Source organism: Ictidomys tridecemlineatus, chromosome 11 (genome assembly GCF_052094955.1).
Source record: "Ictidomys tridecemlineatus isolate mIctTri1 chromosome 11, mIctTri1.hap1, whole genome shotgun sequence".
NCBI classification, from domain to species: Eukaryota; Metazoa; Chordata; class Mammalia; order Rodentia; family Sciuridae; genus Ictidomys; species Ictidomys tridecemlineatus.
This window is the reverse complement of record NC_135487.1, coordinates 112,480,014-112,502,725: the sequence shown is the minus strand read 5'-3', so window position 1 is coordinate 112,502,725 and position 22,712 is coordinate 112,480,014. Positions and strand designations below refer to the sequence as shown.

At 37.2% G+C, this 22,712-nt stretch overlaps 1 long non-coding RNA gene across 4 annotated transcripts; it reads left to right on the top strand.

The window, feature by feature from the left end:
- Positions 1-543: 543 nt before the first annotated feature.
- LOC144368301 (uncharacterized) lies at positions 544-20,957 on the top strand. Of its 4 annotated transcripts, XR_013428105.1 has the most exons (6): positions 544-703; positions 982-1,091; positions 7,450-7,541; positions 7,758-7,990; positions 17,521-17,871; positions 18,821-20,724. It is a non-coding gene; the product is annotated as an uncharacterized LOC144368301 (long non-coding RNA). The 4 variants fall into 4 exon arrangements; XR_013428106.1 differs by lacking the exons at positions 17,521-17,871; positions 18,821-20,724 and adding an exon at positions 20,733-20,957; XR_013428104.1 differs by having other exon boundaries at positions 7,794-7,990; positions 17,521-20,724.
- The last annotated feature ends 1,755 nt before the right edge of the window (positions 20,958-22,712 follow it).

Genomic DNA, 22,712 nt, shown 5'->3' with positions numbered 1-22,712 from the left:
GTTCCTGGAGCTTTTGAGTTTACACGTGCTGGAATTTAACTTTTTGAGAGATTTTCACATAGGGAGTAGGTTATCTCAATAATAAAATTACACGAACCCAAAATGTTCCTCATGATTCAGCCGACATTGAAACCCTAGGAACTCTCTGTGACCGTCCACTTCCACTGTGTTGATGAGAACCCCCAGCCGTCTCATACTCTAACCTTACAAAGCCTGGGTCTTTGCTTATATTTTGTAGTTTATCTTTTATTATAGCAGAAAGTCAGAGTAACTTCCATATTGCAGCTGAAGGATCAGATGGATGCTTCTGGAAAGAGAGGAAGATGACACCAGGGTGCTCCTCAGCTCTGGGTCTTGCAGACACAGGGCTTCCCCATCCTGTGCAGAGGATTTCTTCTAAAGAGGGCAACTGAATCTGGCTTCCCCAGTCAGCTCTTGTTACAGCATTTATTTGAGTGCCATGGCAGCTGTCATTCTTAAGAACTGTTGACAGATTTGTGCTTTCTGCCTCTTGTTCTTTCTTTAGGAAAAGTGACATTGTCCTAGCCAGGTGAATATCCTTGAAGACCATGAACAAGAAAAGAATCTCTGTGATTGGGTGGGCCTGTTGGCTCTGTTTTGTCAATGGCTGCCTGGATGAAGTCTTGGAAAACCTGTTTGCTTTGAAAGGACTGATGACATTGGAGAGCTCTGGAGGTATCAGGTCAGTGTTTTTGTCCCTTAGTACTTGAATCCCTCCCTGCACCTGGGCGCATGCAATATTTTATCTCATGTCAGGTAATATGAGAGCTTGGTAGTGACTAAATCTGATAGAATTCTGCCTGTTGACTTCTTAGCAGCCCCTCACCCCACCTTTTATGGGAGTTTGACTTTCCCTCTGTTGGCTGCAAAATGCCACATAGATATGACCCTTTTTCATTTTCTGCTGTCTATGTAAACCACAGAGAAGATTTTCATTTCATTCGTTTTGCTGTTTTTCAGAAGATAGAAATGATCCGGAGAGGAAGGAAGGATGAGAAACAAAATCACATACATTAGAAAGCACATGGGATTATAAAATGTAGAGTGGTTCCTTCTGATATGTCTTAAAGGTAAGTGAGGTAGAATTACCTGCTAAAAACTTGTTCCAAGAACACCCACTGCCCTGCCCAATCTTTAACCTTATTTTTTCTATTAAAAATTCAGGTATTTCTCTGACAATTCTAGTCCTTGAAGAAAATATAAACTCCGATACTGTTATTTGTTTCAAATTTCTTGCATTGAGAAGTTCAAAGTTCTTTGTATTACAAAAAAGGGAAGAGGGCACCTGCAACTGGGTTTTCTTATTCTTTTAGGTACTCAATTTTAAAGTTAAATTGTTTTTAATATGCCTCCAACGCTGTAATTTGTTAGTAAGCATTTTAAATATCATCTACTTAAATGATAGTTATGCTTAATCAGTGCCCAAAAATATCAGATAGCTTCACTGCTCTCTTAATTGGTTTTCCTTAAACTCACTTTCTGAACTGGTGAATGGAATTGATGTGCCAAAGAAGGTATATACCCATTATAGAAATGCAAATCAAAATAACACTGAGATTCCATCTCACTCCACTCAGAATGGTAGTTATCAAGGATATAAGCAACAGTAAATGGTGGTGAGGATGTGGGGGAAAAGGTACTCACATACGTTGCTGGTGAGACTGCACATTTGTGCAATCACTATAGAAAGCTTTTTGGAGAGTCCTAAGAAAACACAAGTGAGTGAAGGGAGTGGGGAGGCAAGGGGTAAGAGCATAGTGAATGAATCAGAAAGAGTACTGGCACCAAACCAGATATATGGAGGAATGTTAGGTTTCTTGAGTTCTTAATGTGTTCTGGAGAATAATGCTTGATCTGAGGTACATGTGGTAAAGATTTTTTCCCATTGTGTAGGCTCTCTCTTCATGTTCTTGATTGTATCCTTTGTTGTGAAGAAGCTTTGTAGTTTGAATCCATTGCATTTATCCATTCTTGGTTTCACTTCTTGTACTTTAGGAGTCCCAGTAACAAAGTGCGTTCCTAAGCCGACATGGTGGAAATATGGGGCTACATGTACTAGGATCAGGCCCAGGGTCTCTGACCTAGTGCCTCCACCTTTGATCCGCTTTGAGTTGATTTTTATGCATGAGAGAGATGCTTTTTATTTCTTTTTGGTAGGTATAGATTTCCAATTTTCCCAGCACCACTTGTTTATGAGGCTGTCTTTTCTCCAATGTATATTTTGGTGCCTTTTTCTAGTGTGAGATAACTATTTTTGTCAGATTGTCTCTGTGTCCTTTCTTGTGTACCATCGGTCTCTGTATGTGTTTTGCTGCCAATATCATGCCATTTTCATTCTGTGCACCTCATGTGCAAAAAGACTGTACCTTGCTCTTTTGTCAATGCATACTTTGCAGACATTGACAGACCCAAAGGGTCCCCACTCTGTGTTCCTAAATGCTAGCTGAGCGAGAGCTGGTCCTGCATTGAGGGTATAGTTCAAAATCAGGGCACCATCCACATCTACATAAGCTGGCATCCTTCATCAGCCAGAGCAGCCACCTCAGCAGTCACTTCAGCAGTGTTAGCTGGGCCTCTCAGCATTCAAGATTCTCAGATTTTCTTTATCCATTCATTTATTGAAGGACATTTAGCTATTGTGAATTGAGCTTCCATAAACGTTGATGTGGCTGCGTTACTGCAGTATGCTGATTTTATGTCCTTTGGGTATAAACCAAGGAGTGGGATAGCTGGGTCAAATGGTGACTGTCTCCATAGAAGAGGTCCAGAGTACCATAGAGCACGTGCTGCAAGTTAGATCCATTTCCATTAATGGAATGTGACAGATTTTGCAAAACTCTGGGGCAGCAGGAGAGTTTGCTTTTCCAGTGTCTCTTTTTTTAAGTTTTTAATTTGTTTTAATTAGTTATCCATGACAGTGGAATGCATTCATGCCCTTTGGTTATCATTTATACATGGGATATAATTTCTCATTTTCTGAGTATGCATGTTGTAGGATCACATTGGTCGTGCAGTCATATATATATATATATATCTATATACATAAAGTAATAATATCTATTTTCTTCTGTTATCCTTCCTATCCTCATGTTCCCTCCCCTCCCTTCACTTCCCTCTGCCAAATACAAGGTAACTCCATTCTTCTCTAGTTCCCTGCCCTCCCCTTTATTTGAATTAAAATGCACATGTCCCAGAAACCATTTTGCCTTTGGTTTATGGGTATTGACTTCTTTCTCTTATCATGATATTCTCCAACTCCATCCATTAACTGGCAAATGCCATAATTTCATTCTTCTTTAAAGCTGAGTAATATTCCATTGAATATCTATCTGAGATTTTCTTTATCCATTCATCTATTGAAGGACATCTAGCTATTGTGAATTGAGCTTCTGTGTATGTTGATATGGCTGCGTTACTGCAGTATGCTGATTTTACGTCCTTTGGATATAAATTGAGGAATGGGATAGCTGGGTCAAATGGTGGTTCCATTCCATGTTTTCAGAATATTCTCCGTACTGCTTTCCCTTGTGGTCATACAGTTTGCAGTCCCCACAGCAATGTATGAGTGTATCTTTCCCCCCATATGGAGTGTTAGTGTAGTTTTGATTTGCATTTCTTTAATTGCTATAAATGTTGAACACTTTTTCTTATACATTTGTTGATCGATTGTATTTCTTCTTCTGTGAAGTGTATGTTCATTTTCTTAGCTCCTTTATTGATTGGGTTATATGTGTTCTTGGTGTTAAGTTTTTTTTAGTTCTTTCTGTATCCTAGAGATCAGTGCTTTGTGAGAGGTACATGTGGTAAAGATTTTCTCCCAGTCTCTAGGCTCTCTTCTCACATTATTGTTTCCTTTGCTGCTAAGAATCTTTTTTATTTTAATCCATCCCATTTATTGATCCTTAATTTTACTTCTTGCACTTCTGGGGTCTTGTTACAGAAGTCTGATCCTAGGATGACATGGTGAAGATTTGTTTCTACTTTTTCTTCTGTTAGGTACAGGGTCTCTGTTCTAGTGGCTAAGTCTTAGATGCACTTTGGGTTGACTTTGGGGCATGGTGTGAGAGAGAGAGGTTTAATTTCATTGTCCTGCATGTGCATTCCCAGTTTTGCCATCACTATTGGTTGAATAGGCTATTTTTTTCTCCAATGAAAGTTTTTGGCATCTTTGTCTAATGTGAGATAATGTATTTATGTGGGTTTGTCTCTGTGTCCTCTGTAGGGCATGACATGTGAACTTGCTCTACCCCTCTGACCTTTATCCTGATTGGCTCCTGCACATTATATTAGCTGTGTGTACTTCCTCAATAAAGGAGATCCTGCTTTGACTGGTCTCCCTGGTGCTTCTGATTGTCCTCCAGTGGGGAGGGCTGGGTGGGCGGCTGGCGGACCCTCACCTTTCTTGAACCTTCCAGTTTGGGGCCTGTTCTCCTAAGCCTCTCTGTGGGATGGAGTGCATTGAAGAAGTTAAAAACCCCAACATCCTCTATTCTGTACCTACAAGTCTGTTTTGGTGCCAGTACCATGTTGTTTTTGTTACTATAGCTCTGTGGTATGGTTTTACGTCTGGTATGGTGATGCCTCCTGCTTTACTTTTCATGCTAAAGATTGCTTTGCCTATTCTGGGTCTCTTATTTTTCCAAAGAAATTTCATGATTGCTTTTTATATTTCTATGAAGAATGTCATTGTGATTTTAATAGAAATTGCATTAAATCTATATAATGCTTTTGGTAGTAGAGCATATTGGACAGTAATAATTCTGCCTATCCAGGATCATGGGAGATCTTTCTATCTTCTTAGTTTTCTTGACTTTCTTTAATGTTCTTTACTTTTCATTATAGAGGCATTTCACCTCTTTTGTTTGATTGATTCCCAGGTATTTTATTTTATTTTATTTTGAGAGTGTTGTGAATGGGCTAGTTTTCATAATTTCTCATTTAGTGGATTCATCACTGCTGTACTAGAATGCGTTTGATTTATGGGTGGTGATTTTACATCCTCTGACTTTGCTGAATTCATCTGGTAGTTTCAGAAGTTTTCTGGTGGAGTTTTTTGGATTTTTTTAGATACAGAATCATGTTATCAGCAAATAGGGATAGTTTGGGTTCTTCTATACCTACTTGTATTCCTTTAACTTCTTTCTTATAATTGCTCTGGCTAGAGTTTCAAGGATGATGTTGAATAGAAGTGGTGAAAGATGACATCCTTGTCTTGTTTTAGTGTTGAGAGGGGATGCTTTCAATTTTTCTCCATTTAGAATGATGCTGGCCTTGGGTTTAGCATAGATAGCTTTTACAATGTTGAGGTATGTTTCTACTATTCCTAATTTTTCTTGTGTTTTGAACATGAGAGTGTGCCGTATTTTGTCAAATGCTGTTTTTTGCATCTATTGAGATCCTATGATTCTTGTTTTCAAGTCTATTCATATGATGATTTACATTTATTGATTTCTGCATATTAAACCAACCTTGGATCCTTGGGATGAACCCCACTTGATCATGGTGAACTATGTTTTTAATATTTTTTGTATGCAATTTGTCAGAATTTTATTGAGAATTTTTACATATATGTTCATCAGGGATATTAGTCTGAAGTTTTCTTAAAGAGTCGTTGTCTGGTTTTGGTATCAGGGTGATGTTAGTCTCATAGAATGAGTTTAGAAGGCTTCCCTCTTTTCCTGTTTCATGGAATACTATGAGAAGTATGGTGTTAATTCTTCTTTGAAAGTCTCATTGAATTTAGCAGAGAATCTGTCTGGTCCTGGACTTTTCTTGGTTGGTAGGCTTTTTAAAATATATTTTTATTAGTTTTAGATAGGCACAATGCCTTTAGTTTATTTTTTATGTGATGCTGATAATCAAACCTAGTGCCTCACACATGCCAGGCAAGCACTCTACCACACAACCCCAGACTGGTTGGTAGGCTTTAGATGGTGTTTTCTATTTCATTACTTGCAATTAATCTATTTAAATTGTGTATGACCTCCTCATTTAGTTTGAGTAGGTCTTATGACTCTAGGAATTTATTTATGTATTCTATATTTTCCTTTTTTTTGGAGTACAAATTGTCAAAGTAGTTTCTAATTTCCTTCTGCATTTTAGACATGTCCATTGTGATATTACCTGCTTCATCTTCTTTTTTAGTAATCTTAGTTTTCTTTTTCTCTTCGTTAGCATGGCCAAGGGTTTATGTATTTTATTCATTGTTTCAAAGAACCAACTTTGTGTTTTGTCAATTTTTCAATTTTTTTCCTTTAGAGTTCATTGATTTCAGCTCTGATTTTTATTTTTTATTGGTTGCTCAAAACACTACAATGATCTTGACATATCATATTTCATACATTTGATTCAAGTGGATTATGAATTCTTATTTTTACCATGTGAACAGATTGCAGGATCACATTGGTTATACATCCATGTTTATAGTGTCTGTTGTATTCTGCTGCCTTTCCTGATTTTAACTAGTTTCTATCTTCTATTGCTTTTGGTATTGATTTGTTCTTCTTTTTCTCAGGTTTTGAGATGTACTGTTAGGTCCTTTATTCGTGCACAGTGCAGTAAACTTTCCTCTTAGTACTGCCTACCTAGTGTCCCAGAGATTTTGATATGTTTTATCAGTGTTCTCATTTACCTTTAACAATTTTTTTTATTTCATCCTTGATTTATTTGACTATCTGTTCCTCATTAAATAATGTATAATGTAGTCTCCCTTTGGTAGAGTAGCTTCTGTTTTTTACTTGAGCGCTGATTTCTAATTTCTTCCATTTTAATATGATAGAATGCAGGGTAATTTCTTTGCTTTTTTTGTATTTACTAGGAATTGCTTTTCAGTGTAAGTTATGGCCTATTTTAGAGAAGAAGACAAGTGCTGATGAAAAGAAAGTGTATTTACTCGTTAATGGATGAAATATTCTATATATTTCTATTAAGTATAAATTATTGTATTATTGTGTGGTTTCTTTTTTAAAAATATTTATTTTTACTTCTTAGAACTTTATTTTATTTATTTTATATTATATGCTGTGCTGAGAATTGATCCCAGTGCCTCATACATGCTAGGCAAGTGCTCTACCATGGAGCCTCAACCCAAGTCCCTCTATAGTTTTTTCATTAGTTTTTGTATAGAAGGGCTGTCTAGTAGTGAGACAGGTGTGTTAATGTCACCCAGTATTATTGTGTTATGGTCTATTTTACTATTGAAATAGAGAAGGATTTGTTTGATACATGCAGAGGTCCATTTTTTGGGACACAAATGTTTATAATTGTTATGTCCTCCTCATAAATACTTCTCTTAAGAAGTATGAAATATCCTTCTTTGTCTCTTCCAATTAAATTTGACTTGAAGTCTACTTTATCTGAGATGAGCATGGAAACCCCAGCTTGTTTACACTATTAATGTGATGTTTTTTCCCATCCTTTCACCCACAGCCTGTGGATGTCTTTCCCCATGAAATGAATCTGCCAATCTGCATATTCTGATTGATGAGTTCAGGCTGTTAATATTTAAGTTTATTATTGAGGTATGATCTGGGTTCCCACTCATTTTGAATTATATCTGGTTATTAATGTGCCTTAGTTTTTAGTTTGATTGACTATTTATTTAGTGTAGATCCTCCCTTTCCAGTTTTTTTAAATTCATCCTCATGAAATATTTTGTTGAGAATGTTGTGTGGTGTGGGCATTCTAGTTGTAAATTATTTAGTTTTTGTTTATCATGGGGAACATATATCTGGCAGGGCTCTGAATGACATTGGTTGATGTACATCTCCCAGCGAGGTGCCCTATGGCCCTCAGGACCCTCGAAGTGGAAGCTGCTGTCTGTGTTTACACACATGCCTGCATGCACACAAGGATTGCTGTTGGCATCAAGACACGAGCACCTGTGACCAGGACCCATGCACCAGCCAGAATTTCCACACATGCAGACAGCAGAGGATCATCTGCTACTTACACCAGCCCCAGAACTTTGGTAAGCTTGCTTTCTGCTTTTTAATTTGTTCAAATATATTCTTCACTTGTTCTGATCAGTTACACATGACAGTGGAATGCACTTTGACACATCCCAAATCAGTGAAGTGTAATTTCTCCTTCATCTGGTTGTCCAGGAAGCAGATTTACACAAATCATGTAATCATGTGGGCCCATGCATTAGTAATGGCCAAATCATTCTACCATTGTTTCTTTTTCTTTTTTGTAAATATTTATTTTTTTGGGGGGGCTATACTTGGACACAATATCTTTCTTTAATTTATTTATTTATATGTGGTGTTGAGGATTGAACCCAGAGCTTCACACATGTGAGGCCAGTGCTCTACCACTTTACTACAACCCCAGCCCCTCTACCATCGTTTCTAACCCCATAGTGTCTTTTTTCAATTTTTTTTTAAAGCTGTGTTTTTCTTTCTTCGTAATCAGGCATTAAACTTTTAATTAATCATTCACATCTACTATTGTAACACCAATGTATTGAAAAGGTAATCTGCAGCTTTAACAAAGCATGCTTTGAACAAACAAAATCCAAGTAACTTTTTATTTTTGCATTTCTAAGTTATAATGACTTATGATATGCTTTGGAAGCTCCAGACACTACAAACAAGACAAGGCTGTGGTATATTCTTTGTTTCTAATTGTGTCTTACTCTTACTTTTTATGTAAAAGCTTAATATTTTGTTACTATTTTGTTTATTAAATTGGCCTCCTTTGGAAAGACAAATTTAATGTTAAGTGGTCTAGTTTGAAGTAAAGCTTTAATAACCATAGAAGTAATAATTAACAGTTTTATTCAAAATATTTTTATGTTAAGTTGTTTGTTTTTGATTTGGGAGTACCTGCTTTAAGTGCATAGTGGGTAAATTGTCAGGCATATCCAATTTACTTACCTTAAGACTTCTTTTACTTTAATACTTAATTTAGAAATGTCATTTAAAATGGTTCTTAAAGATCAAATGCACTCATACTGGAAAAAAATTCCCAGATTCTGTTAGTTGAGTGCCATACTCTGAGACCGACTGGTCCCATTATTAGAAACTCTAGGTTTGAATATAGGACTCCTCACTTTACTAGTTATGACTATAGGGATTTAAATTATCTGGATCTTGATTGTTTTTTTGGTAAACTCAACTTTCAACTACCTGTTGTACTTACTTTGTAAGACTTTTGTGAGAATGAAATGAAAATAAAGGATATGCAAACTATAAAAAGGTCAAATGCTAACTGAAAAAGAAAAAAAATTTGGTCATTTTTCGGAAATAAATTTTGGATAAGTGAATCAGTTATTTATTCAAACTTATATGTTGAGTATTTTTGTTACATTGAGCCATGCAATGTATACCTTTTATATTACTAAATTTGGGATTTGAGCTTTCCTAACTCCATATGCAACAAAGTGAAATTAAACCCCTATCTCTCACCATGCACAAAACAGAATTTAAAATGGATCAAGCACATAGGAAATAAACCAGAGACCCTGCATCTAATAGAAGAAAACTCTGCCCTAAAGCTCTCTTCTCTACAGTCTGTTTTCACCCCTCATCCAGGCTTGCCTCTGCTGCTAAGTTTCATTATTCCCTAAATCAATTTTGCATCATCTAAAGGAACAAATTGTATATTTCTCCACAGATTAGTAGCTATCCATCTCAGCAGTAACTCAATGATTGCATTTTTTTTTCAAACCTCCACATCAGAAAGACTTAGATGGGAAAGAATAATTTAAATCTAGTCCAGGTTGTACCCCTCGAACTGAGAAAGTTAGGATTTCATGCCATATAAAGGAAATCTTTGTCATTAATTTATTAAACCACTTTTCAATTGACAGATATAATTGGAATGATCATATAAGGAAATTTTAATTCATACTTTCTGATTCTGCTCCTTCTTTGTTCTTTCCATATTATTGCTTCTCAGTATTGTTATCAACTAGAAATTCTTAAATTAAGATTGAAAGTGACCTCATTTCTAAAGCATTTAAAGTTATCACAGGTGAAATCTTTCTGAAGAGCTTTCAGTCTTTCAAATACATGGATATACAATCTATGTTACTAATGAATTCTGAACATTAAATTGACCTGAATGATTGGAGCCCAAACTTTTTTCTCACTTTTATCAAATTTCTGACATAAAACTTAGAATGTTAAGAGTTGAAAAAAGCTATTAGAATAATGTACAGACTCTGAAAGGATTTCCAGGTAGCTACATTTTTTTCTTTTCTAAATATAATGGAAATTTCCAATAATTTTTACTGAAAAATAATTTGGCTTTCTAAATTTCATAGTTTAAACAAAAGATAAAATTGTTAGACAAGCTGTACTTAATTCAATAAAGGACTGAAGGCAAAATATCATGTACTTGATAAATATATGTAAAGTTTCTTCTCTGATTTCATTCCAGCATTAAGATAAAATAGCTAGGATCATAGGATTGTGTTCTTTGTGATTCAGGGAGTTTACTTTGACTCTCTTCCTGACAAACATTGGACTAATCCTGCCCAGATATCCTGAACATCTCAATACAACAGTGAATGAAAGATGAAAGACAGTTCAGAGCCAGTGCAGAGCCATCACAGATACAATATCTATAAGTGAATATATTACTAGTGTGATAATATAGGTACATATTTATATATGCCTACATGCATGCATATATATACACACATATACATATTGTCACACATATACACATCTATTTACATAGTAAAACAATTATTTAAAAAAGGAGCATATGTCTGACTGAATGACAATTATTTGTTTTCATTTTAGTATTTAAAGCAGTAAAATTAAACCAGATTAACGTTCTATTTGATCAATCATCAAGTTACACATTTTTACTTTTATAGGACTATAAAAATATTTGTTTCAGAGGGAGCAAAAGTTTTTGGCAGTTTCCTAAAATGGGCAACAGTTAAGCCTAAACTCTTCTTACTGTTTGGCAACTTAAGGTGTATTCTAAATTCATAATTTAAAAACTTTATGCTATTTATCTCTTAGTAACAACAGAAGTGACAGGTTTTCTATCTGAAATATAAATCACTTACCATCATTAATTCTCCTCTTTTAACTCCTATGCATAATGCCCTGCCCAAAGCATTTATAGCAAACTGTTAAGGATATCTAATTAATTGTGTGTGGCAGAAGAAAAATGTTCCAAACTCTTGACCTACAATTACAATTTCTGGCAAACTTAAAAAGTCATCTTTGACATTTATTTAGCATTTATGTCCCTGATTTCTATTGGCTCAGAGTCACAAGCATTGATTGAGGACTTGTAAAGCAATTTGTTTTGACCTCTGCTCTACTATTTTCCAAATTATTTTAAATTGAGCCAAAAAATTTCTATATATTTTATCAGTGCAATAACCAAAATTCTCGATTAGCCCATTAGATTTTATTTCACCATTTCTCCCACATTGTGTACACTAAGTTGTTTAAGATTGTATTGCTAAATTCCTCATTTTCCTGGAGTTTGTACTTGGAAGTTCACCAGGTAAACTTCAAATCAATAATACTTAATTAAAACTAAGTACAGGTGCTCTATATACTTCACAATGCTTAATTAATCTCCCCCAATAAAATAGTTCAATTCTATTTTCACAATGGAAATAGTATTATGAGTCTGTTTCAGTCAGTTATTGTGATGCTAAACTTCATTCCTATTTCTCCCTTGGGGAGCAATCATATTACCTACTGGTTATCATGGCCTGAATTTTATGCCATGTAAATTGGTTTTATAAACTATAATTGCATATAGTTCATGAATATTCCATAAGTTTTCTAAGATCTGCCTACACAATTTTTTTTTTTATTGGTTGTTCACAACATTACAAAGCTCTTGACATATCATACTTCGAACAATAGTTTCAAGTGAATTATGAACTCCCATTTTTACCCCAAATACAGATTGCAGAATCACATAGGTTACACATTCACATTTTTACATAATGCCATACTAGTGACTGATGTATTCTGCTACCTTTCCTATCCTCTACTGTCCCCCTCCCCCCCATCTTTTCTTTCTATCCCATCTACTGTAATTCATTTCTCTCCTTATTTTCCTTCCAATTCCCCTCACAACCTCTTTTATGTAGTTTTTTATAACAATGAGGGTCTCTTTCCATTTCCATGCAATTCCACTTTTCTCTCTCTTTCCCTCCCATCTCGTGCCTCTGTTTAATGTCAATCTTTTCTTCCTGCTCTTCCTCCCTACTCTATTCTTAGTTGCTCTCATTAATTTTTTAATTATCTTAGTATCCATTTTATTCAAGTTGTTATTTTAAAATTGTCTTTTTAACCTTCATGAAGTGGCTTAAGCCCAGACTATTTCATTCTAAATATAACATGATTTCTAATGTCATTAAATAATATTCAGAGACTCATTGTCAAGACAAGACCAAAAAAAGAAAAATACAAGAATGGATACAGTCCACACTTTATTCTTTTCACATTACTGTAAAAATTTGATTTGTCATAATGTTAATTGATTATTTGGAACACTGAATCCAATTGATCTAGTCACTTTACCAAGAAAAGAAGATAGTGTTAAACAAAGACTTTGATAAGATTGGTATGGAGCACTAAAGTAGATTAATTAGTTTGCGGCATGTTTTAATAAAAGTGGTGCTGTGTACTTTCATAGATAAAATATGCATTCACACATAGAACAATGTTTTGTTGACAAACTGAATTTTTAGTTCTTCATAAAACAATAATCTTTGCATTCAGTGCATTCTAGTTTGGTGTGAATACTGTGTAGTATATGTCTGTGAGTCCTTCAAAGAAATATGAGAGATTATATATCTGCCAGAAACCAAATTGTCTTAAAGCAATTTGAGTCCTTTGTATCTGCAGTTTCTACATCTGTGGCTGCAATCAACTGCAGATCATTTACTATGTATGTAGTCAGGCCTCTCATGGCTGCAGCTGTACAAAATATGTACAGGCTTATTTGTCATTCCTCAAACAATACAGTATGAAAACTATTTAGATACCATTTATATTGTATTTGATTTATTAAGAATCCATAGATGACTGAAAGTACCAGGAAGTGTGTGTGTATATTATATGGAAATACTATTCCATATGGTTTAAGGGATTTGAGCATCAGTTCACATTAGTAAAATTCCAGGAACCATTCTGTACACATCAAGGACAACCATATATAAAATGAAAAAAAATATTAAACAATTGTTTTGAATAACTGTATACATAAATAAATCTCATTCTTAATGTAATTATTCAAGATTACGCTTATATAACTTCCTTTTTGTAGCTATGTTCGGTGTAATATCTTTCTTACAGATAATTGTTGAAAAATTAGTTAAGTGTAATAGAGATGTTTTGGTTACTACCTAATAGTTCACATGGTGTAAAGGACAAGGATAAGTGTAAGTAAAGGATAAGGATAAGTGTAAGTAAAGGATAATGTGTTATCTAATATGATTTAAGTTCTATTTGTTTTTTTCAAATGAGAAATAAAGAATACACTTCCATTTTTAACAACAAAATCTATAAAACAAAATTTGGCTTTAATTCATATTTGAAAACTAAGTACACAATATGATATAAAATATAATACCTGTGTATTTGTATATATGTATGTATACACTCGCACCTATGTATAAATATAGGTACATTGATCGAGTGATTGATGGAAGAAAGGTATTGCATTATTACTTCGAATTTACGAGCCAATTTCCAACAATTTGCTGTAATTTTTTTGCTCTTATTAGTTTCACCAAGTCTTTTTTATGGCTACAGCCCAAGTTATCCTTTTCAGCTTTAAAGTAACACACTAAATTCACCCATTTATTTGAGAAGATTTTTTTTGAGGGGGGAACTCTCCTATGCTGGGCTTTATGAGGGTAGAAATAATCAGCTTTACTAAAGTTTTTAAACTCAGAATCTATGTCTATACTCTCTGTGGATAAATTGAGGATGAAATGTATATCTAGTTTATGCATGGTTGGCTGTAGCATATTGGCAGGGATTTCATACCAAGGAACCAGAAAAAAATGATATCTATTCACAATATATAGAGAAAGAATCCTAGAATGCACAAAACCTCTTGGATTCTGCAGTGTCTCAAGTGCATTGACTTCTGAAGTATGTAAAAATCAGTGTAATTTATAGAAAAGTTGGAGCCACTGTTGTGTTCTCTGTGTGTGTTGTGGGTCCTGCTTGTATCAAATAGGGAGCATTGAGAATCCATCATCCTCAGCTCATTTTCTAGTCAGTGCATCTTCTTTTATGTTCTGCCATGAAAGCAGCAGCACTCTGCCATTATCCTAGGTGGACCAGTTTCTTTCTTTTAGAAGGTAGTTCCCCTGACCTTCTGTGACCACTCCCTTAGGCCTCTTTGAGAACCACCTGGGACTCTTGCATCTGACTTTCTTGATTTAACCATACACTTCATCACACCAGACTGAAAAAGAGGGACAGGAGGAAAAGGAGGAAGTGGAAGAAGCCCTTAAGGACTCATTAATGAGACCCATAAGACATCCTCCATTTACTGTGAACTGCCTGATATCCACCAACTTCCCTGCTCCAGTGTTGACCTCTTAGTGAGTATGAAGTCACTTCTCTTGGTGCAGCTTGGGAGTAGTTCATTAAGAGAGAATTATACTGATATCAGTTAGATTTCTGTTGGGGTTCAGTGAAAATTCAGGATGGTGAACACAAGAATAACCAGAGTGGGGTGGTTGTGGAGACTGCAACAGTCCCACAGGCACCACTGATTCATGTGTGGAGCAGAGATCTGCATGGTCTCGTTCCTCCAAGCTGTAACAGGTGATCTCTCCTATAATGTCCTTGCTAATTTTTGATCCTGAACAGTAAGTCTACTTTGAGGATTGGTGAGTGTACAAATAAGTTAGTGCTCTTGATTGTATCATGGGAGATATTGTTTGTATGGTCCCTCATGAATGTGTTAGAATTATTCCTTAAGGCCTGGACTGGACCCTGACACACTCCACTCCCTTTAATAGAAATTATTCTGTTTGCTCAGTAGCACAAAAGATCTTTCCTCAAGGAAGGTCTATAGATCCCACACATTATTTCAGTCCCTGTAAATAATCTCAAATCTACAAAGAAACTAGCTTCTGGAGTAAGGTCTGAGTCTTGAAGAAAGTGTTCTACAAGCCAGTCTTTAAGTTTTTCTTGATCATTGGGATAATGAATAGTCTCAGCTGATCACCAGATTCAAAAAATAGAGTATGATGCTATTAATTGACCAAACAAGGGATATCTGACCAGTGACTAAGGAAAGGACACCTTTCCATTTCTCAGAAGATACACCCCAAGAGTTCCTTGAGTGTACTCCTCAGAGTTTCCTTTCATCACATAAAGAATACACTCACCCTGTGAATAAATTGGTACCGGGTTGGTAACAGGACATAAGGATAAGTTTTTGTTGTTATTCTTTTTGTCTGAGTATATTTGCAGAAACTTAAAGCAATCTGAAGCAAAAGAGCCAGTGCACTCCAGGTAAATGTGCAAGTCATGGATAATGAATGTAATGGTGATATCTTGAGATTGCAAGTCCCAAGGAAGAGCAAAAGTACAGAATGTACTTATTCCATCCATTCTGGTAACCAGGAAGGGGGCCTCTTGTTTCTTTTCTTGGTTTCTACCTTCCATTAGTTTTTACCTTAGCAACCTAGAGACAGTCTCTTCCTGGTGTTAAAGTCAAGTTTCCTTCAGTCACAGTGAACCACTGTGCTCTCCTATGCAAAAGGCAGTTAGGAGGAGACACACATCATTTTCTGTGGGTTAGGCCTGAGTTTGTTGGTTTTGTTGAATTCCATAGCAAGAAATGTGACCAAACCACACCAAAGTCATATAAAATCAAAATATTAAAGAACAAGGCCTGAATGCCCAACATCTTTTGGAATCAATAATGCCTCAGGAACTTTGATTTATTAGAACTTGTTCAAGGAATGTGTAAGAAAAGACTCTGGGGTTGTACTGTTTGTTATTGCTGTCATTGTGATATGACAGGCCTGAACCACATAGGGATAGATGAGTCTCCTTCCTCACCAGCAATGTTACCTAACCAATGAACTGAGCACCTGAAGCCCTCTCTCACACTCCACCCTTTCTCAAATTCCCATGAAAGTCAACTTGAATGAGGTGCTTTTGACTCATTCCAGCTGTCATGACTTGTCTCACTCCGTTGGCCTCCCAAGCAAGAGTCCAGCCTCCCTCTCCGAGAAACATGTGGTTTACTCTACTCTGGATGTGGCTAGTGAGTACACTGCTTACAAAAAAAGGTTATGGAATGGGGCTGTAGCTCAGTGGCAGAGTGCTTGACTAACATGAGCGAGGCACTTAGTTCAGTCCTTAGCACTGCATAAAAAAAAACAAACAAAGGCATAAAGAAATAAACAAATAAAACCATCCATCTACAATTATTTTAAAAAAAGAGAGAGGAAAAGCAACTGGCTGAGGAGTGCAAGCTGGCAGAGCATTTTGTAAGGTGCCCAGAGGACCTGCTCACAGGAAGCTGCTCCAAAGTGCCCAGTTTATGAGAGATTCCATTAGGCAAGTGATATTTGTACCTGCTCTCCTGGTATCTGCATTTTGTGTGTAGTCTTGAATGATGAGGACTGGCTCAGTGGGAGGACAGTAGATTCTTCCAGTAGGTAGAGGTCATACTATCCCAACACTGTTCCTGTCTAGATCAGGCATGTGCCTTTTAGATAGCAGGCAGCAACTACCTAGCATAGTTTCAGGAAAGATCGTGTTACAGGTGCAAGTTTGTGAAATTGAAAAGAGCGTGGCCTAAGAAAGAAAACTTTTAAGGAATTTGCAGGCTGATTTAATTGTGGGCCAAGGGAGATTTATCCTTTCTGGTTTATGTTTCCTCTTAGAAATATTGCTTAATGCACATTGCATGATAACTGTAGCATTCAAATGGAGAATGTTTATGAGTGTATTTTCGAAAGTCACTCCCAGGGTTTGTTTTAGGGAGTTGAAGTAGTAAAATCTGAGGGTGGGATGTAGGGTACACTGCAATACTAAAGAGGTGAAAAGGAGAGAATTTTCCCTTGTTAAGTGATAAAAGCAGGCCTGGAGGGTCCTGTGTAGTTCGCAGATGCATGGAGTGTCATGGGATAGGGTCCCTGAAGAGGAATGAGTATGTTTTCTATGAAAGTCATATTGGGAGGTAAATCACTGTGCCTGGGAAGCAACCATGTAACATCAGGTAGGTACAGCTGGAGCTTCCCAAAGTTTACCAATTTTCTGCAGTTTCTGTTCATGTGGGGAGAAAAAGACATTTTTCCCTCTGCCCAGTTAACCAACTAGCATGCTGCTCATGAGATCTATTTTACAGGGACTACTCTGTTTCATGGATAAGAATACCTGGGCAGGCCATTTCTTTAAAGTAATGAATGAGATCTTTCTAAATTCATACCAGTAATTTCTCTGTGCCATGATAGGCTACTGTGTTTTTAACGAATTTGGTAGAACTGCTTAATATCTAAAGGGGCTTTAATAAATTTGTTTGTAGGAAATAGTGAAGAGCATCATGATGAAGAAAAGCATCACTTGAATCACTGGCCCCCAGGGAATCATCATGGGAGGGTAATTATCAGACAAAATGGAGCACACAAACAGGCCAAAATAGCTGCAAAGGTAAAAACCGTCTGCTGGTGTCACTGGTTTACTTTGCTAAACCACTCTGTATGGCCTGTTTTCTGGTGAGCATTTTTGTCATCTGTCTGAGAAGACTTGGGGACTTTCTCCCTTAAAAAAAGTCAGTTGTTCCTTTGAAAGAACTAAAATGAGAATGACATGAATAACTTCTTTCTGCAGTGTTATCCCAAGATCCTGGACAGTTCTGCCATAGCAAGAACAGCAGGTACACAAACAACACCAGTATATCATATGATGTGAAAATATTGACAGGAAGAGGACTAGAAGGCACAAGTTCTCTGGGACTTTTTACATGCAGGAAGCTATATTCACTTGATAGGAGAGTGTAAAATTCAACTTTAGTTATGCATAAGATTGACTCACTCCTGTGGTTTTCACTCTGAACACTTTTCTGTATCCAAAGCTGCTGTCCTGCTCTTCTTTGTAACTGCCACACTGATGCAGAGCCAATTCAGTGTCCAAATATTACGAAAATTATCCTTTAAACACATGATGCTGTCCCTGAATCACACACATTGCAGGCTGTTTTGCCTTTTCTTCCCAGCTCCCTCAGATCCACTCCCTCTTTCTCCTGGGAGGCATGGTCTTCGTAAATCACTGGCACATGGATGCTTTTCTAAGACCTACCTTTTAGAACAAGCATAAGTCAATGTGTAAGTCTTTTCTTCAGTCAACCTTTAACTTTTATACAAATTAAAAATTTTTAAAAAATTAAAACTGACAGAAGCACAGATTACAAACCCTAGAGTGCAATGTGGATTATAGGTGGGAAACAAAGTGTCCTTAGGGTAGTTTTCTCTTCTTCACATGCAGAGTTATGTGCAGGACTCCGTATGTGGCACTGTGGACTCATTGAAGGGGACACTAACTAGAAGGCTTTAGATGACACTGTAAAGGACTTCATTGTAATAACTGTGGTATGCAACCACTTTTATGCATTCACTGAGTGTATCCTGCCAGGTGCTTCAGTGCTTGGGCCCCACTGGAAACTGAACACAGAGATGGGTCAAACATAATCTTAGCTTTTACAGAACTGTCAGTCTTGTAAACAGCAAGTGAAAGAATTGATAGTGGACTCATTGGTGAGTGTAGCCAGTGCTGTATCAAAAAATGTTGGTAGTCAGGTTGATCCCCCTACTGGTTGCTTCCAACAGGTCCCAGCATAATGATGTATGACTTCTCAGACCAACACCTGCTCTCCAGTTTGGCTCATAGAAATCCATATTCTCAAGATCTGAAGATGATTTTGATGATATCAACAGATACTGAGTATGTTCTGGCGAGCTGGAGAAAGAGGCAGGATAAGTTAGACACATAAGTTCTTCCTTGCGAAGATTATCCTGATGTTTTCTCTAGACCTCGGCATTTTCTATCCACTTCAAAACAAACTAATATTGTCATTCCTCAAAGTTCAACTCTTGTTTTTACTCAAACTTCATTTCAAATGCAGGTAAATAATTGAAGTAATTTTCAGGTTTGCAGTCCAAAGGGAGGAAGGTGGGGCTAAAAGCCAGGCTTTCTGACATTCAAGTGGATGAGAGTCCATGACTCTTGTGTTCATAGAAGCAGAATAAACTAACTCCCCTGCTTTGCTCCTCAGTTTATCCTGTGATGTGTGTAAAATGTAAAATCTCCATGTATCTAGAGAACTTACATTATAAGTGGGTTAAAGCAAATGAATGCATTTGCTGAGGTCCTACAGATAAAGCACTGGGCTCATTTCCCTGCAGCATGCTAGGAAGAGTATCCAATCCTTACTGAAAAGAGCTTAACGTATCTGCTTCAGATTCAGCCATGGTTCTCAGTAGGTGAGAACATTGATTACAGACACCAGTAGCCTGACCTAGTGAAGGGAAGATTGCCATGAAGAGCAGAGTCAGAACTGGACATTATCTGCTTTGGACTTAGTAAGAGGGATCTGGAAATTTTCTTCCCAATGAGCATCCCACAGTTGAGGGTTCACAGAGATTTAGCATGGCTGTCGTCCATGTTTCTATTCTCCTTTCCATGTTCCTATTGCCTGAGCCAATTGGAACTTTTGTAATAAATGAGGAATTCCTTCAGAGTCCTATACACCAACAGATGTCCCAGTGAGAGAAAAGAGGCCACAATAAAAATGGAGTATAACAAAATAATATTAAGAAAGTGCAGAACACAATTTCAAACACTCATGGTTTACTCTTTGTTCTGTATTTTTAGTGGATTTTGAAATAATGGCTGCATATTCAGAGAAGAACATTATGACTATGTTACATTGACAGTTTTGCATTGTTCCCTTGAGGAAAAGCCTTATGATCCACTTTATTATTAAGGAAATAGTGAGGTGACCACTGGGTAGTCCTGTAGATAATTTTAACTTGTTGGGAAACCATTTTTACTTCGAGGATTCTCAAGATATACCTGTAGGAGTAATGTGAAATATGGTGTTTGGAGAAGGGAACACAGAAAAGTTGGTAACGTTGCCATGAGGGTACACAAGTACTGAGACTGCCCAATGAGTGGTGGTCTACATCTGTAGTGACCTTCTGAGGAAACCAGTGGGTCAGCCATCATGAGGCCATTGGAAGGCAGAGGCTCCCACATTCCATGACATCTCCCACCTTCTGATTCTGTTAGACTGTTACCTAGCGCACTCAGCCCTACCTCCTCATTTCTGTCTTGAGTCCATGCTATAGACTCAGGTGTGTGGATCCTTGTTTGAAAGGTGAAGGAGTTTGAAGTGTTGTGGACTGCTGAGTACTTAGTTCTCAACAGTAAGTGAATCGTGACAGCTGCTGTCTTCCCTTAATCCCAATGAATTCTACTTGGGTTATTTTATTTTTCTAAAATATTTGGGTCAGAAGCACTCAAACACTGAGCCACATATGCAGCCCTTTTTTGTATTTTATTAAGAGACAGGGTCTCACTGAGTGGCTTAGCACCTTGTCATTGCTCAAGCTGACTTCTAACTCTAGGTCCTTCTGTCTCACCTTCTGAGCCTCTGAGATTATAGGCGTTTGCCACTGCATCCAGCTCTTGGATTCACTTGTTTTTAACCCATAACATGTTTGGGTTTCCTCTTTGCAGGTCCTGGCTGTACATTTACTGTACAAACATGGCAGTATTCTTCAGCCCTTCCCCTGATGGAGGGGCTGAAATGAACCTTGACGGAGAGCCTCAGATGAAATTGAAAGAAATCATACGGGGACTACAAGCCGAATTACAAGAACACAAACTGAATTTCCGTAATCTGGAAGAAAAATTCATCTTATGTCAATCTACCGTGTATACCCTGGCCAACGAGTTCCAGAAATATCGTAAGTTGCAGATAGGTTTATGGTCACTAAAGTGAGGTATGATTGTCTGTTTCCCCTCTGAGAAAAAGATTTTCCCCAAAACTTTTTCTCCTCTTTTCTTTCATCAAAAGGAAATCCATCATTTCTAGAAGTAAAGATATTGTTATTTTGCCTTCAGTTTACTAACAATAGAATAATGAAACACAAAGACTATAGCAACTTCTAGTTTACGGGGAAGTGTAGGGTGGGCATAGGTTAATTCCCAGTTACTGATGTCTACTGGAGACATGAAAATGCCTTTTCATCCTCAAGAATAGCTCAAATCTCTTATATTAGAATCCAGTCTGTACCATATCAGTTCCACAGACATATAACAGCCGTGTTGGTAAAGGTCTGGGACTAATGATTCTCCATTGAGTTCAGGCTTCCCCTGTGTTTGTAGTGAGTGATGTAGAAACTACTCATTGACTGACTGTACATTTCTGAATTTGATTTCAGGGAGTGGTGCAGAGGAGGAGAGTGGAAAAGAACAGGGATTACTGGCTCCCAGGTAACACTGAGTGTTAAGAGCCTGGAAGAGGATGGGTTAAATATGAGGAGGGTCCCCAGATGAGCAAACCAAGAGGTACAAAGAGTCCACACTATTCACATGCAAAGGCAAACACAAGCTGCTGGTATGACTGCATTCCTCAACCATGGAAGAAGTCCATCTTTTAAGGAGGTGTTTTTCTTTTCTTGTGGTTCCTGTCTGTATCCAACTAGAAGTAATCAAACTAACTAAATTTTTTTTTTTTTTTTTTACCTCACGGAATCTACATCTCCTGTCTTATATGGGTCCATTGAGTATGAGATATATATCGGATTTCTTTCTGGTTGATAAGACTTTTTGTCTGGCATGTCATAGCCTTGGGTGGGGGGAATACACACACACACACACACACACACATATACAAATGTGCGCACAAACACACACATAAAGTCCATTTTCTGTGTATGCTGTGGCTCATGGTTGTATCACACAGGGAGAGTGGAGTGTCTGTCCTCAGCTCTTTTCTAGTCAGTAGATTGAGCCCCTCTTCCTATCTCCTGTCATAAAGACATGTGCACCCTGCCCACATCCTAGGAGGATCATTTTCTTTCTCTTTGAAAGGAGTACCCTCTTGCCCTTCTGTGACCACTCCCTTAGGCCTCTATTTAGACTAACTGGGACTCATATTTAATCCTCTCGTTTAATTGTACTCTTTATCCCTCCAGTCTGAGACAAGCCCCACAGGAGGAGAAAGAAATCCTGCAGGACGTATTGAATGAGGGCTGTAACACTTGCCCCAGTCACTCTGAATCATCAGATATCCACCAGCCCACCTGCTTCAGTGCTGATCTCTTGGGTGAGCATGAAGTTTCCCTTTGTCTAGCTGCAGCTCATGACTACCCCATTAAAACACAAATGCACTTCTATTAATTATACTTCTGAGGGTCCAGTGACAAATTCAGGATGGTAAACCTAGAACTAACAAGATCAGGGAAGTTGTAGAGACTGTAACCTACTCACAGGTACCATTTATGTGTGTGCATATCAGGGCTCTGCATGACCTTATTCTTACAACCTAGGACAACTGATCTCTCCTAAGTGTTCTTGCTCATGTTTAATTCTTTGATTACAAGCACAAGCCTATAATCCCAGCTGCTCAGGAGGTTGAGGCAGTTGGATCTTGAGTTTAAAGCCAACTCAGAGGGCATGTGATGTGGCTCAAGTGGTAGGACAGTCACCTAG